The sequence below is a fragment of the Scylla paramamosain genome, chromosome 47, assembly GCF_035594125.1.
Source record: "Scylla paramamosain isolate STU-SP2022 chromosome 47, ASM3559412v1, whole genome shotgun sequence".
NCBI lineage: Eukaryota > Metazoa > Arthropoda > Malacostraca > Decapoda > Portunidae > Scylla > Scylla paramamosain.
This window is the reverse complement of record NC_087197.1, coordinates 5,370,154-5,385,881: the sequence shown is the minus strand read 5'-3', so window position 1 is coordinate 5,385,881 and position 15,728 is coordinate 5,370,154. Positions and strand designations below refer to the sequence as shown.

Genomic DNA, 15,728 nt, shown 5'->3' with positions numbered 1-15,728 from the left:
TGGAGTCAGCGAGCCGCTTCTACATCTCACTAGAGGCATCCAAACAGTTGGGTCTAGTGCACAACGACTTCCCTCACCAGCTCCCCTCCGCAGCGACTGTCATGCAAGATACCAACACTAGCAAGCCAGAGCTGGCAGATAACATTCACCCTAGGCCTGACGTGGTCCCTTTCACCCCGTTGGAGGAAAGCGTGCCGCAGTTAGAAGAGTGGCTTCTTCGCCATTTCTCAGCATCAGCCTTCAACACCAGCCGCACCTCCTTGCCTGTAATGGCTGGTAAACCTCATCCACTTCATCTGATTGAAGGCGCCAAGCCCTGTGCCTGCCACACGCCAGCGCCTGTCCCAAGGCACTGGAAAGTAGAAGTGAAGCGGCAACTCGACGAGGACGTAGCAAGAGGGGTGATTGAGCCGGTACCAGTCGGTGAGGCGACAGAGTGGTTCTCCAGGATGGTGGTGGTCGCCAAAAAGTCTGGGCAGCCACGACGGACCATTGATTACCAGCAGCTGAACGCGGTCTGTCGTAGGGAGACCCATCACACTCCCGGATGCTTACACCAGGAGATATGATGATGCCATCGCAGGGATCACAAGAAAACTCAAGTGTATTGACGACACGCTACTCTACGACTCCAGTGTGGAGGACTCGTTCTGGCATACGTACGAGTTCCTGGAGACGTGTGCAAGGAAGGGCATCACACTCAAACCGGAGAAGTTCAGGTTCTGCAGGAGGGAGACTGACTTCGTGGGCTTCCACATAGGGTAGGACTCCTATAAGCCCACAGATGAGTGTCTTGCTGCTGTCCAGGAGTTCAACATGTCTGAGGCCCCCACATTGACAGACATTCGCTCGTGGCATGGTTTTGTAAATCAACTGGCGCCGTTCCTCACCACAGCACCGGTCATGGAGCCTTTCCGAGAATTACTTCGCAAACCACAGGGCAAGAAGGTATACTGGGACACACAACTGCAGCAGAAATTCCAGAAGGCCAAGGAGATCATATGCAAGCTGACAAAGGATGGCTTAACCTTCTATGACAAGGACAGACGTACTATTGCCATCACCGACTTCAGTAAATTAGGTATCGGGTTTGTGGTACTCCAGCAATACTGCACTTGCCCAGCTAAGGATGCCCCATTCTGCTGCAAGAGTGGGTGGCGCCTCTCACTTTGTGGCAGCCGTCACTTGACAACTACAGGGGCAGGTTATGCCCCAGTTGAAGGTGAAGCCCTGGCAGTGGCCTGGTGTCTTCGCAAGGCGCGCCTCTTCCTACTCGGTTGCCCAAATCTGGTGGTCGTCACAGACCACAGGCCACTAGTGAAGCTTCTGGGCGACAGAGCGTTGAAGGATATCGTCAACCCAAGACTCTTTGCCTTGAAGGAAAAGACACTACAGTACAAGTTCCAAGTCAAGTACCTGCCAGGAAAACGCTACTGTGCTGCTGCTACCTGTCCCGCTATCCAGTGCTCGGGTAGCCTGATGAAGAACAAGCGGACGACCTTGAGGTAGCCACAGCAGCTGCAACTGTCTGCGCCTTAGACATCGACGAGCTCATCACGCTGGATGACACTACAGTATGGCAGATTCCCGCTGAAGATCCAGAGTATCAGCTGTTGGCGTCCAAGATGTCAGCTGGGGACTGGCATCAACACCGGGCTCAAGAATTAGCCTGCTTGCGCCCCTTTTACGGTGTGAGGGACAGGCTAGCTGTCTCCCAAGGACTGGTGACTTACACATTCGACCAGGGAGCTGTTCGCCTTGTTATCCCGGAGAGCCTGCGTCGGCGAGTAGCACTTAATCTCCATGCAAGTCACCAGGCCCTTGACAGCATGCAGCGACGAGCGAGACAGGCGGTTTACTAGCCTGGCATGGACGGTGACCTGCAGCATGTCCGTGACTCCTGTGACACATTCAATGCCCACGCACCATCTCAAGCAGCAGAACCCTTCGCCCTGACACCCTCTCCGGAGTATCCATTCCAGCACACGGTAGCGGATTTATTCCAGCTCGATGGTCAAGTGTACCTGGCTTACGCCGAGAGGTGGAAAGGTTGGCTGGAAATTGACCATTTGCCCAACAGCGCCACGTCCAATAAGATTATGGCAGTGCTTCGACAGTACTTTGCTCGGTGGGGCGCTTCCGAGAGCATTTCCACTGATGGTGGCACGAACCTTACCAGCGAGGAGGTGAACAAGTTCATGGAAGGCTGGGGTGTTGCCATGAGGACGTCATCGGCACACTTTCCCCAGTCCAATGTCATCGGCACACTTTCCCCAGTCGAATGGCAGGGCAGAGGTGGCAGTAAAATCAGCAAAAAGACTTCTCCGTGACAACACTACCCCAGGTGGCAGCCTAAACATCGACAAGTTTCCTAAGGCTATGCTACAATACCTGAATACACCCCTGAGAGGAGACAAATCACCCGCACAGCTGGCTACGGGGTGGCAACTTCGCGATGGTGCACCGTCAACACTACAGGATGGATTGGCGGCAGACGCTCCGCAGGAGGGAGCGTGCGATGTCCCGTCAGCAGCTTCACGTAGTAGGGAGGCAGGGAACTCCTAGGACGCTCACTACCCTGTCGCTAGGCACTCGGGTGTGGATCCAGAACCAGGCCACCCACTTCTGGGACAGATGCGGTCTGGTCACGGAGGCTCTACCACATCGACAATACACGATCAAGCTGGAAGGCAGTGGCTGTGTTTCTTTACGTAATCGGAGGCACCTTCGGCCTGTCCGTGCTAAGAACACAGCTTCACCCGTCGCATGCTCCGCTTTCCCTGCCGTCAGAATCACCGGTGCCTCGACGCCCGGGGCGTCATGTCAAGCGACCAGGATGGCTGTCCGACTTTGTCACGGATACACCCGCCTAGCATGTGTGTGTGTGTGTGTGTGTGTGTGTGCATGCATTTATGTGTTACAAGGATTTATTTGCTTTTGTGTTGCTCGGATCTGGACTGACACAGGCTTGGATTGTTAATTTTCTTGATACTAAGTGCATTAAGGTGTCAGATATTGCATTTTCTTTTTGTTCATGTTGGTTTGTCAATATCTTGGGGGGGGGGATGTATGATATGTTGGGCTGCATCGGCTGGGCATTGGCCGGCAGCACACCCTGTAAACAGTTCTGCTCTGAGTCTCAGTAAGGGAGGATACTTGTCGGCCTGTGTCTCACTCTTCATCCTACAAATACAAGAGGATAAGAATTTGTGATATTTGCAAAAAAAAAAATTTAATAATTTTAATATACAATTTAGGAAATAAAACAAGTGCAAGAGGATAAGAACTTGTGATATTTGCAAGAAATTGATTGGTATTGGTATTGGTAAGCTCCACTGAGGAGGTCCATCAGCTCCCAAGCCAGCGTTACCAAAGGTTCCACTCATTCGTAACGATCACAACAGGAAGCGACTGTGAAAAAGGCCTCAAGGATATATATATATATATATATATATATATATATATATATATATATATATATATATATATATATATATATATATATTTAGAAGAATGTTCAGGCGTTGGCCTAAATACTCCGTTTAGCTCCTATGCCATATCACAATTTCTCTTTAATATATCGGTTATTTTAACTTTTATTGGAATTCAAGTATTAGGCATGAATTATATAGCTTATCAAACCATTTAGTACTACAAATGGTTCCGGTTTTAATAGGACACTAATCTAATCTAGCATTAACCTAAATCTCACCTAAATGATGTGAAGCAATACCTAACCTAACATTACCAACCTAACCTACATGGCATGCCCACTGCTGCTGCTGTCGAGTGGTGTCAGCTGAAGACATCTGTGCGTTGCCGTGGCTGGCAATAAAAATAAGGCTGCACGCGCACTTGGTTACTTGAAACTAGCTGGTCACTACTACACAGGTCCTTTCGTCTTGGTACCAGCGTTGCCACTCCTTGGCTTTTTTGACGATTTTGACTTTTGGGTTGAGACCTTGGCGTCTTTGCTTTTTTTTTCCTACAAAACAGGTCAATCTAGGCTTTTGAGAAATCATCTGCTCGGCTAGTCCCTTCCCTCCTGTCTTGGCGTTATCCCCCCACCTAATTATAACAGTAAAATACAATCCTTCGACACGTATGTATTTGAATCTCTCTCTCTCTCTCTCTCTCTCTCTCTCTCTCTCTCTCTCTCTCTCTCTCTCTCTCTCTCTCTCTCTCTCTCGTGGTGAGTTGTTTTTTCAACTTCCTCTCTTCATCCCTTCCCTCACCCTCTTATCTACTTGTGATTTTCCTCCTCCTCCTAATTTATTATTCTTCCCCCCTCCTCGATCCTCTCCCTATCATCCTTCACTTACTCCCCCACATCCTTCCTCCCCCATCATATGCGACACACACACACACACACACACACTTTTTAGATAAAAAAAAAAATCACTTCCATCATGCAAAAAAATAAAGGACCCATAAAAGGTCAACATGGGCTGGCGCGACGCGGTCAGATCAAAAACTGTACGTGTAGCATACGAGTCATGATGCTCAAAAATGGAAAGTTGCCTATTTTCTACCATGTAAAATTGTAGCTAATATAAATACTACATGCTAACGGATTCGACTGTGAGATTCGTTTTGCTTTTTTAGAATAAAATCATAACAAATTTGTTTTGGTACTAAAAACGTCTGCCGTGCATCTTGGCTGAAGTTACTTGATAAAAATATACGTGCGCCAAATGCATTAAGCATCACCATCTCCCGCCTTCCGGTCCTCGGAGTCCGGAGTCAGTCATTATGACTCAATCAGTGTCTCGGTGATAGCCAATCACCTCTCCTCAGTGGCATCGCATTTCTAGATTGCGATTTCCGTTTAGGTATTGAGCAACCTAGAAAAAAAATATTTAATCGATTCAGACTATAGCTGAGTGATGACACAATGAGTGATAATAGTGACTGAAAGTGGACCTAGTGGTAGTGGGGTCTGTACACCACCCTAAAAAAGGTCGAAGGTGTGGTACCAACAAACCTTTCGGGAGGAATGGCTGAGCGATGCGGAATTTAAAGACTGGCTTAAAGCTGACCCTAATGATAAACACACTGCAATTTGCACTGTGTGCGACACTAAACTGAAAAATGCAACAGGTTTAAGCTAATGTCTCACAAGTCTTCCACCAAACATGTGAATAATCTAGATAAAAAGAAAAGTGTCACGGTTATTGATAAATTTTTCAAGAAAAAAAGCAGAAAAAAAGATCTTCAGAGTGATGTAAATAGAGCTGAACTGTTGCTCTCTGCATTCATGGCAGAGCATAGGACACCATTCAAACAAGCAGACCTCTTGATAGAATTAGTAAAGAACATGTGTCCAGATAGTGAAATAGCACAGAATATGACATTGAAAAAAAAAAAAAGCATCATATGTCATGAGAGATGGTATTGCTTTTGATGAACGCGAGGAAATTGCTAAAATATGCAGGGAAAATGTATTTTTCTACTCACTGACGAGAGCATAGACTTATCTGTACCCTAAATCCTGGTAGTAATGGTGAGATATTTTGATCAGAAGTGTAAAGTGACTGATACATTACTTGATATTGTACAAGTAGATGATGCCCGTGGCGAAGGACTCTTTATAGATGTTAAGGAGCTACTTGCGAGCAAAGGTATACCTCTCCAAAATATCATAGGATTTGCCTGTGATAATTGCTCAGTTATGCTTGGCACAAACAATGGATTCCAAGTTTTCATAAGAAAAGAAGTGCCATCAGTGTTTATATTAGATGTACATGTCACCCCTTCGCGCTCTGTGCAAACCATGCTTGTTCTCAGCTGCCTTCATTCTTGGAACAGTTTTTGAGAGACGTTTGTCATTATTTCTCTCGAAGCAGCAAGCGTCAGCAACAATTTCAGGTAATTCAAGATGTTGTACAAAGTCCGAAACACCAAATGTTAAAGCTGTTACAGACGCGGCGGTTGTCCAGAGGACAAGTCATCTCAAGAATATTAGAACAATGGGATGCTCTCACTATTTTTTAAAGCTGAAATGAAGACACACTGTGAAATTCGACGGAGCAGTAGATATATACAGTATTCTGGTCAGTTGTGGAACAAAGCATATGCTTCTCTTCTTGAAGTAGACAAGATGAACCAAGAATTTCAGTCTGAATATTTTAGACTGGGAACTTTGTATGCTACAACTGCTGATGAGTACAGAGGCATATTAGCAATGTTCATTAAAAGAAAAGTGATTCTATCAAAAAAGCTTTCAGAGATTGATCCCTGTGACAACTTACTGCACAAGAAGCTAGAAGACATACATTTGGGAACTCTGTATTGCTACAATTGCTGATGAGTACAGAGGCATATTAGGAATGTTCATTAAAAGAGAAGTGGTTCTATCAAAAAAGCTCTCAGAAATTGATCCCTGATCCCTGTGAGTAATCACTGCACAAGAAGCTAGAAGACATACATTTGGGTGGCCGATGCCAAGCACAATAATATTAATGAAAGAACCAATACTAGACGAGGAAGCAAGGAAAAGGTTCTTCTTGGATTATCAAAAGTTCTTTGTTGAGCTATGCACGCAAATAAAGAAAAATTCCCCTTACAAGAAGAATGTGTACTTGCAAATCTGCATCTCACTGAGCCCAAAAGTAGCAATGAACGCTGAAAGAAGCGTTAAGTCAATTGCTGAACTTGCAGTGCACTTTCCAACTCTTGTCAAGGAGAAGAGTTGGATGTTTTTGAAGATCAATGGCAAGACTTGCTTTCTGTAAAAGAAAGGCTGAGAAGCGTATGTGATAAAGCAACTTCATTTTGGCAAGAAATACGAAATGTCAAAGACGGAAATAATCATGCGAAGTTTGATGTGCTTTCAAACTTAATGTGTGGCCTATTGGCCTTGCCCCATTCATCTGCATGTGTGGAAAGAGTATTCTCAAACTCAAACTCAAACTAAAACTAAGCAAACAAATACACTCCAAGTAGATGCAATCGCAGACCGATTGCTCGCTAAGCAAGCCATCTCAAGACAAGAAGTACCCTGTTAAGGATGGAAACCATCTTCGGTACTCATCAGCGATATAAAAAATGGCAAGTGTCACCAAGGATACATCAAGAGAACCAGCCAGAGTGAGGAGGCAACTCTTCATAGCTGGGAGGCCGACATTGCCAGCGGTGATGTGGATGAGACCCCACTTTCGGTCTTCCTTCAGTAAAAAAAATTATGAGCTAAGATTAACATGTGCAATGGTAGAATCCTTGAAAATGGTACTTATAGCAAGTGTAAGTTTTTTTTTTTTTTTTTATTAGTCTAGTCTTTTTAGGTCAATCTTGGCTATTTTTACTAGGCGACCTTGGCTTTTGAAATTTTCATGAATGACAACACTGCTCAGTATGGCTTTGGCCGTCACTTTATCCCTGCAGCACACATAATACTTGCTCGACTTTTTTTTTTTTTTTTTTTTTTTTTTTTTGCCAAATAAAACATTAGTCTCTGGAGAAACCAGTGGAAAAATGTTTCGAATTAAATTCCACCAGGAGACTAGAAATAAATGTGAAAACACTGAGAGCCTAGTTGCATTTAATTAGCTTATCATAACTGTTCTATCGAGTGTGCATCATCAGATTCCATGGATACTGTTAGCATAAGCATTTAGGATTAATGTTTTGTAGCGTGCAGGTACAGTACATTAAGATATATCACGAGTGGCGGTTTTAGAATGTGCATCTCCAGAGAACTGTGGGGAGCATATATCGAGTCTTACATTAAAAGAGCCGGCAACTCAGACCATAGCGAAAGCCCCAATTGGTATCATTGAAAAGGCCTCATTATAGACATGATGGTGAATCGCCCCAAAATATTTGACAACTACTTACATATTATTAAGAGACAGCTAACGGTATATCCTCAGCATAAAGTAAAACAATAAAAAAAAAACAGCATTTTGAGATGATTCATCACTATGTTAGGGATAAGACACATCATCTCAAGTTTACTTTCTGACCGTTCTATTGCTGCTGTGGTAGACGGTCACTGTTCTTCTAAATCTGAATCCTGTCACCCACTCTCTTCTTATTATTCATTAATGATCTTAACCAAACTTCTTGTCTTATCCATTCCTACGCTGATGATACCACCCTGCACTTTTCCACGTCTTTTCATAGACGTCCAACCCTTCAGGAGGTAAACATTTCACGCAGGAAAGCCAAAGAACGCTTGATTTCTGATCTTTCTCAAATTTCTGATTGGGGCAGAGCAGACTTAGTATTGTTCAATGCTTCAAAAACTCAATTCCTCCATCTGTCAACTCAACACAACCTTCCAGACAACTATCCCCTCTTCAGTGACACTCAATTGTCCCCCTCTTCTACATTGAACATACTCGGTCTGCCCTTTACTTATAATCTGAACTGGAAACTTCACATCTCATCTCTAGCTAAAACAGCTTCTATTAAGTTAGGCGTTCTGAGACATCTCCGCCAGTTTTTCTCACCACCCGAGCTGCTAACTCTGTACAAGGGCCTTATCCGTCCATGTATGGAGTGCTTCACATGCCTGGGGTCTCTTCATGTCCGCTCATACTGCTCTTCTAGACAGGGTGGAATCAAAAGCTTTTCATCTCATCAACTCCTCTCCTCTAACTGACTGTCTTCAGCCTCTCTCTTATCGCCGCAATGTTGCATCTCTAGCTGTCTTCTACCGCTATTTTCATGCTAACTGCTCTTCTGATCTTGCTAACAGCATGCCTCCCCTCCTTCCGCGGCCTCGCTGCACAAGACTTTCTTCTTTCTCTCACTCCTGTTCTGTCCACCTCTCTAATGCAAAAGTTAACCAGTATTTTCAATCATTCATCCCTTTCTCTGGTAAACTCTGGAATTCCTTGCCTGCTTCTGTATTTCCACCTTCCTATGACTTGAATTCCTTCAAGAGGGAGGTTTCAAGACACTTATTCATCAATTTTTGACTACTGCTTTGACGCTTTTATGGGACTGGCATTTCAGTGGGCTTTTTTTTTTTTATTGGATTTTTGTTGCCCTTGGCCAGTGTCCTTCCTACACATAAAAAAAAAAAAATCCTCGTATCCCTCAACAGCCTATTGTCTCAAAAATGCTCTCAAAGTTAGACGGCTTATTTATTTACTTATTTTTTCTTTCTTTTTCAATTTGTTTCACCGTTCTCGTGAAACTAACAATCGTACTATGCAATCATGGCCTGTATATTTCCCAGGTGTCGCACATCACTTGAGAACAATTTGTTTAAAACTGTTGTTTTGTTAGCCGAAGCAAAGAGGAGTCACAAAAGATATCTCTTCCTTATGTTAATATATCAAACACTGAATCCGTCATTCTATGCTTTCAAAAACGCAGGTATAATGGGGTAACTCTAGGGCTGAGAACAAGAACGGCCAATGTCAAAAAGTGGCTGTTTTTAGTAAAGTCCATCACCTAATTGAAAAGTTGTGTATTTATCACTGCAAGAAAGGCCAGTGTCATCAGCACATCATGGGCACCACAAAAGCGCTATATTTTACGCCAAGGTCGATAAATCGAGAACATTTATGCTATAAGGGCCAATATAAAGATATTCCCAGAATTTGACTCATTTTTAATGTCAAAATGTTTATGGCTCATAGACATTAAAACTTTTTTTTTATTGATTTATTTTTTTTTTTTTTTATTTATTTATTTATTTATTTTTATTTTATTTATTTATTTTTTTTTTGAACTATGAGTGATGTACAAGATATCTTTTTTCTAATAAGACAATGGATCACTCTTTTTTAGTTCAATGATTCATTACGCTTTTCTTTACTTTCAAACCAGAATTTCATAGATATGGTATTACATGTACTAAAATACTGTTTATGTCCAAAATTTCATTGAATGAACATTATTATCTCTTTATATTCATTCCAAAGTGTTTCCTTATAATTCAGTTTGTGAAAAATGGAAATTTTTAAATTCTGATTCGTATGTTTTTTTTTCTTTTAAATGCAAAGGAATAATGCCATGCTTTAAATAGGAAATTATAGATTATCATGTTCTAGTGTTGATGATTCACCTCTGTATCAGATTTTATAATCACCTCTGTTTCTGAATTTGATTTGATTGATGCTGCTGCTCTGATATTGATTGGTGAGTTGGTAGCGTATAGTGTGGCAGTGGTTCTGGTAGCTTGGAGGTCGTGGGTAGTTGGTTGATATAGTGATGTGTGCAAATAAAAGATACGATGATGAGAGTTCTTGATTTCATAGCTGGTAGATAGTACACACTTTATTAGAGACGAATTTGTAACGTGACGATTGATTGTTCTCTTTCTCTTAAGTGATATGGATGATGACTGAGCAGCGTCTCTCAAACTGACTGTAACTAAGCGGAACTGGGCGAAAGACCGAGACTGACTGCTCATGACTGGGTAACTGACTGGGACTGAACTCTGAACTGAACTGAACTGAGAGCTCACTATCATGTGGGCTGTATTTATCTGAGCCAAGTGTACCACAGATAGTTGTCTCTAAGGGCAGGAGGTGGATGTGAAACTCCCTCGAGTGGTAGAGAAAGGTAGAACGCAGGTGTTATCCCTAAGGACTGGAAGTGGGTGTGAAATTCCCTTGAGATAGACAAGGAGGAGAATTGACCAGGAAGGCGATCATATGTATGCAGGTGTTATCCCTAAGGACTGGAAGTAGGTGTGAAATTCCCTTGAGAGGTGTAGAAAGGATTGGCTGGCCATGGTACACGTGGGATGAATATATGAAATAGTGAATATACATATTTATAATAATAGTAATTGTTGAGACTGATACAGATGCCTTCCCCCACGAAAAATGCGCCCTCGAATTTGGATATAACAATAAAGCAGTAGGATGAAAGCAATTAAAAGATGATACATGACATCAGAGAGAGAGAGAGAGAGAGAGAGAGAGAGTATGGAACGAAAACCTTAATAATAACATGTAGACATGATAAGATAATATAATACATGTACAAAACACATAAGTAAAGAGAAATATTCATATATATACATGACATTGAAATTGGATGATTAAACCTTGGAATGGGAACGAGGTTTCAGTTTGTAAGAAGAGTGTGTGTGTGTGTGTGTGTGTGTGTGTGTGTGTGTGTGTGTGTGGTTAAGCTTGAGTCGCTTGAAGGTTCTGTTAAATCAGAAATTAATGATACCTGATGTGCACATTCATCATCAAATCACCAGTTCACACGCTTCAAATGATCGACATAAACGATCTGTTCCTGTAAGGATTTGAGATCTTGAATTTTTGCTTTGTGGCCATGGAGAGATTCGATTATACAGTGTGGCCCAAAGAACAATGGATCTAATTTAGAGTTACGATCATGAACTCTGGCGAAGACTATATCACCGACTTCAATGGAAGAATCTGTCGCTCTACGATGTTGTTTCCGCAGCATCGAGGCGATCGTGAATGAGCTTATGAATGAACTGCAAATCGCAGACACGACATTTGACGTAGTAATCCATGTTGTAGACAGGACGTGGCGCGCTGTGGAGAAATTAATATGGAAGACGCTCGTCGGTACCAAACAGCATGAAATGTGAAGACTCTTTGATGGTGGAATGAATTGCTGAGTTGATAGCGCAGGCTATCTGAGGAAGCCATTCGTCTCGGGAGTGCTTTGCTTCTGTTACGTAACGCAGAACGTCAAAGATACATTTATTACAACGCTCTACTTTAACGTTTGAGCTGGGTGAGTGAGGAACAATATTACATTTCTTGATATAAAATTCTTTACAAATCTTCTGTAAGAAAGAGTTATTGAATTCAGCGCCATTGTCAGATAAGATGACAAGAGGACAAATTATGTTGTTGATGATCGCGCGACCAACGGAAGTAGCAGTTTTCTTCTTGAGAGCAACAAGAATGGTGAAAGGAGTGAAATTATCCACACAAACTAGAAGATACTGATAACCGTTCTCTGTAAGTGGAAGTTTGAGCAGATCAACAGAGACTGAATCCCAAGGAGCGGAAGTGATGTGGTACGGAAGCGATGGACTGTCATTTGCAAGTGATGGATGGTGCGAAGCACACTGAGGACAGAGCGCACAGTGTTGAAAGATATTCTTTCCTCGTAGTCGGCTAGAAATATGATCGTTTTACCTGCGCGAAGCATCTGTCCCGGCTTGAATGTCCTGAGTTCACGACCTTAGTGAGTCGTGAACTCAGGTCGCTAGTGATACTCACTAGCGACTGAGGTATCACTAGCTGAGATAAACGCTCACTAGAATCATCAGTAGAGACATCACTCGACTTATATAAGTGATCGTCTTGTATGAAAAACGTATCAGCACTCACTTGCAACTTTGGAAGATTTGTCTCATCACCAGATTCGAGGTAATAAGCAACACTAGAACAGAACGCGTCTCAACGTTGATGTTTCCTTATTTCATCCATGGTTGGCATGGCAGGATTTTCTGTCATGACAAAGATAGTAGCAAGAGGGCGTGATAGTACATCTGCCACTGAGTTTGCCTTACCAGGAATATATGAAATTGTAGGATTAAATTCTTCAATCATGAGATGCTAGCGAGCAAATTGACCTGTGAAGTTGTTGCATTTGAAGGTCTCTGTGACAGCATAATGATCAGTGTGCACATGAATCGTATAGCCTAAGATGAGTTAACAAAAATGACGTAACGCTCATATCACGGCGAGACGCTTTGTGACGTCATAATTTTGTTCTGCCTTGCTAGGAAGTCTCCTAGCGTACGTTAATACGCGATGTTTACCTAGTGAATCTTTCTGCATGAGAACAGCACCGATTCCAACGACAGAAGCGTCAGTGTATAAGGTGAAATGTTTCTCGGAATATGGAAAAGCAAGACATCAAAGACATCTTGTCCCTTTTCAGATCAGATGAATGCGACATTATTTTTGAGCAAATGAGTGAGAGGTTGAATGATAAGGCTGAAATTTTTGATGAACTGGCGATAAAATCCAGCAAAACCGATGAACTGCCTGATCTGATCAATATTAGCAGGAACAGGGAAATTTTTCACAGCATTTACCTTGTCATTTAAGGTGTGAATACCATCTCTATCGACTTTGTGACCAAGGAATTTGACTTGCTGTTTGAGAAAGGAGCCTTTGCTGAGTTTGATCTTTAAGCCAGCTGCTTAAAAGCTTGACAGAACGAGAGGCAGCATGTGAAAATGATCCTGTAAAGACTTTGATGCAATGATAACGTCATCAAGAAAGCAGAACACACTTTTACCGATAAGACCTGAGAGAACAGAATTCATGAATCTCTGAAACGTTAGAGGCGAGTTACTTAGATCTTGGGCCATGCATTTGAAAATAAATTAGGCAGAGGAGGTAGTGAAAGCAGTATATCGCTGTGAAGTTTGCTCTAATTCAACTTGGAAGAATCCTGAGTGTAAGTTTAGGGTAGAAAATACCGCATTTAAATATCCGAAAGACTGAAGAAAATCACCTAACCTTGGCATAGGATAACGGTCAGTAATGGTAGATGTGTTGAGTTTTCTGAAGTCTGCAACGACATGCCAATCGCTTAGCTTCTTTGGAACAAGTAATAAGGGAGCGTTATGAAGTGAACAGGCAGGTTCACTACATCCTGAAGTAACATACCTCGCACAGCTTCATCAAGCAGAACACGACGATTGTGTGGCACCCTATAACTCTGGGTGTAAGATGGTCTGGGCCTAGGCGTCAGATGAATAGCATGAGTGATGACGTCCATCTGGCCTAGAGGTTCACCAGGAAGCGAGACAACGTTCCTGAAAGAATTTAGGAGAGCGAGTAATTTATGTTGAGATTCTGGGAAATCAAGTATAGATATATAATCATCCATGACAGGCGGGAGAGAAGACATGTCATGGTTGTCAGATGCAGATACATTATTGATAGAAAAAGGTAAATCATCCAGGATTTCAACTTTATCAGAGTAAGGCAAGGCTTCTCCGAGTAGCACACCTGCTTTGAGCTTGATAGGCGCAGATGTGACATTTTTAACCCAATTTTACAGAAACCATTTTCATTGATTGTGGTAAGAACGGGTTTTAACTCGACACCTTTGTATAGACATTGTTGTGCATAACAGAGAATATCACTGACTGATACAGCAGGCCTAACCTTAGTCTTTACAACATATAAAGCACATTCAGATAGCGTTACCGGATCTGCTAGCAAAATGTGTTTACAAGGAGTTACACCGTGGTCGGATTGGGAAGTTGATTGAAATTCAGGCTGTGAGGCAATTTAGATGATATAACACAAGAATCCCGTGTAGATAACATCTGATCGCTAGTAGAAGGAAGAGTTGCAACAGATGTCACTACACCAGCAAGAGAGGAAGTACCAGAGGAAGAACAGTAAGAATATAAGTATCCCCTTGAGCAATTTCATTGATGGCAGGGAAAAGACTGATGTCATATTTTCACGCGGTGTTGAAGCCTATGAGAAGATCAGCATTGAAAGATACATCAGATACAATATAAAAATAATAACATATGTCTGGTTCCTGGGGTGATAAAAACAGTGATAAGAGTACTTTCCCATGAAGTAAGATAATTTTCCTAGATATACCATTGACATTGACATCAGGAGGTAATGTAGTGATGAGATCCTGAGAAGAAGAGAGTTTCCGAAATACATCATTTTGATAAGATTAACTGCAGCACCCGTGTCATACAGAGCGATATGTAACATCTGTGATAATACCATTCAGTAATCCAGAGAGAGAGAGAGAGAGAGAGAGAGAGAGGAAGGGACGTTCATATTGATTAAATACAGATATCCATTTCTATATCTATACTCGTATATATATACATTTTTATACCTATATTCGTACTACATTTTACTTCCCTTCTCTCCCTAACACACACACACACACACACACACACACACACACACACACACACACACACACACACACACACACACACACAAACACACATACCGAATCGATGCCTTGAAAACAAAGTGACATTATTGTTGACTGGTAGCTGGGTTGATACTCCAATGTATGCATAATTTTGTTACATATTGTAATGTTTAAATTATTCCAAACATTTTGGTCAAGAATGTTTACAGTATTGTGATATTATTAGATATTATAAATATTATTGTCGATTTGCGATGAATGAAAACCTGCTTATCTACTAAGTGAGTTTTAGCAACACTGAAAAGTGTTTTACCAGGATACAGGCCGGGGACCTTATCGCATTTATCCCACCAACCACTTTCCCCATCCTCCGCCCTTTTGAAAGTGGTTTCATATAGTAGTCAAATATTAACGCAAAACAGGCAACAGCAAAATGATAGTTCAAATGCAATTATTCGTGATTGTAAGGAAAAACAATTGAAATTGATATGAGATCATAAAGTCAGTGATTGATTCTACAACTTTGTAGAATAATTGTGATTTGAAGGTAATTAGACATCAAAATAAGTTTTGAAATGCATGTATATTAGAAGTCATTCTCTCTCTCTCTCTCTCTCTCTCTCTCTCTCTCTCTCTCTCTCTCTCTCTCTCTCTCTCTCTCTCTCTCTCTCTCTCTCTCTCTCTCTCTGAGTAATCGTGACCCCACCATTATCAGTCCTTTTTATTTATTTTTTTTTTTCGTTTCTCTCTCTCTCTCTCTCTCTCTCTCTCTCTCTCTCTCTCTCTCTCTCTCTCTCTCTCTCTCTCTCTCTCTCTCTCTCTCTCTCTCTGGCCACGCAGAGGACAAGAAAGCTGACAAGAGTAAGAGTGAGAAATGTTATACATTAATA

General features: G+C 42.1%; 2 protein-coding genes across 13 annotated transcripts in view; one reads left to right on the top strand and one right to left on the bottom strand.

Annotated features, from left to right (window-relative positions):
- The window catches only part of LOC135095001 (ankyrin-2-like), a 195,925-nt gene that overhangs the window by 111,143 nt on the left and 69,054 nt on the right, over window positions 1–15,728 (bottom strand). For 10 of the 12 annotated variants that reach the window (XM_063995586.1, XM_063995587.1, XM_063995588.1 and 7 more), the window contains one exon: window positions 13,584–13,732. The exons of the other annotated variants lie outside the window; for them this stretch is intronic. The gene's annotated coding sequence lies outside the window, so the exon portion shown is untranslated. The remainder of the gene's footprint in view (window positions 1–13,583; window positions 13,733–15,728) is intronic. 12 annotated transcript variants of the gene reach the window in all.
- Window positions 1–15,728, top strand: part of LOC135095003 (uncharacterized) — a 35,373-nt gene that overhangs the window by 4,051 nt on the left and 15,594 nt on the right. The window lies entirely within an intron of this gene.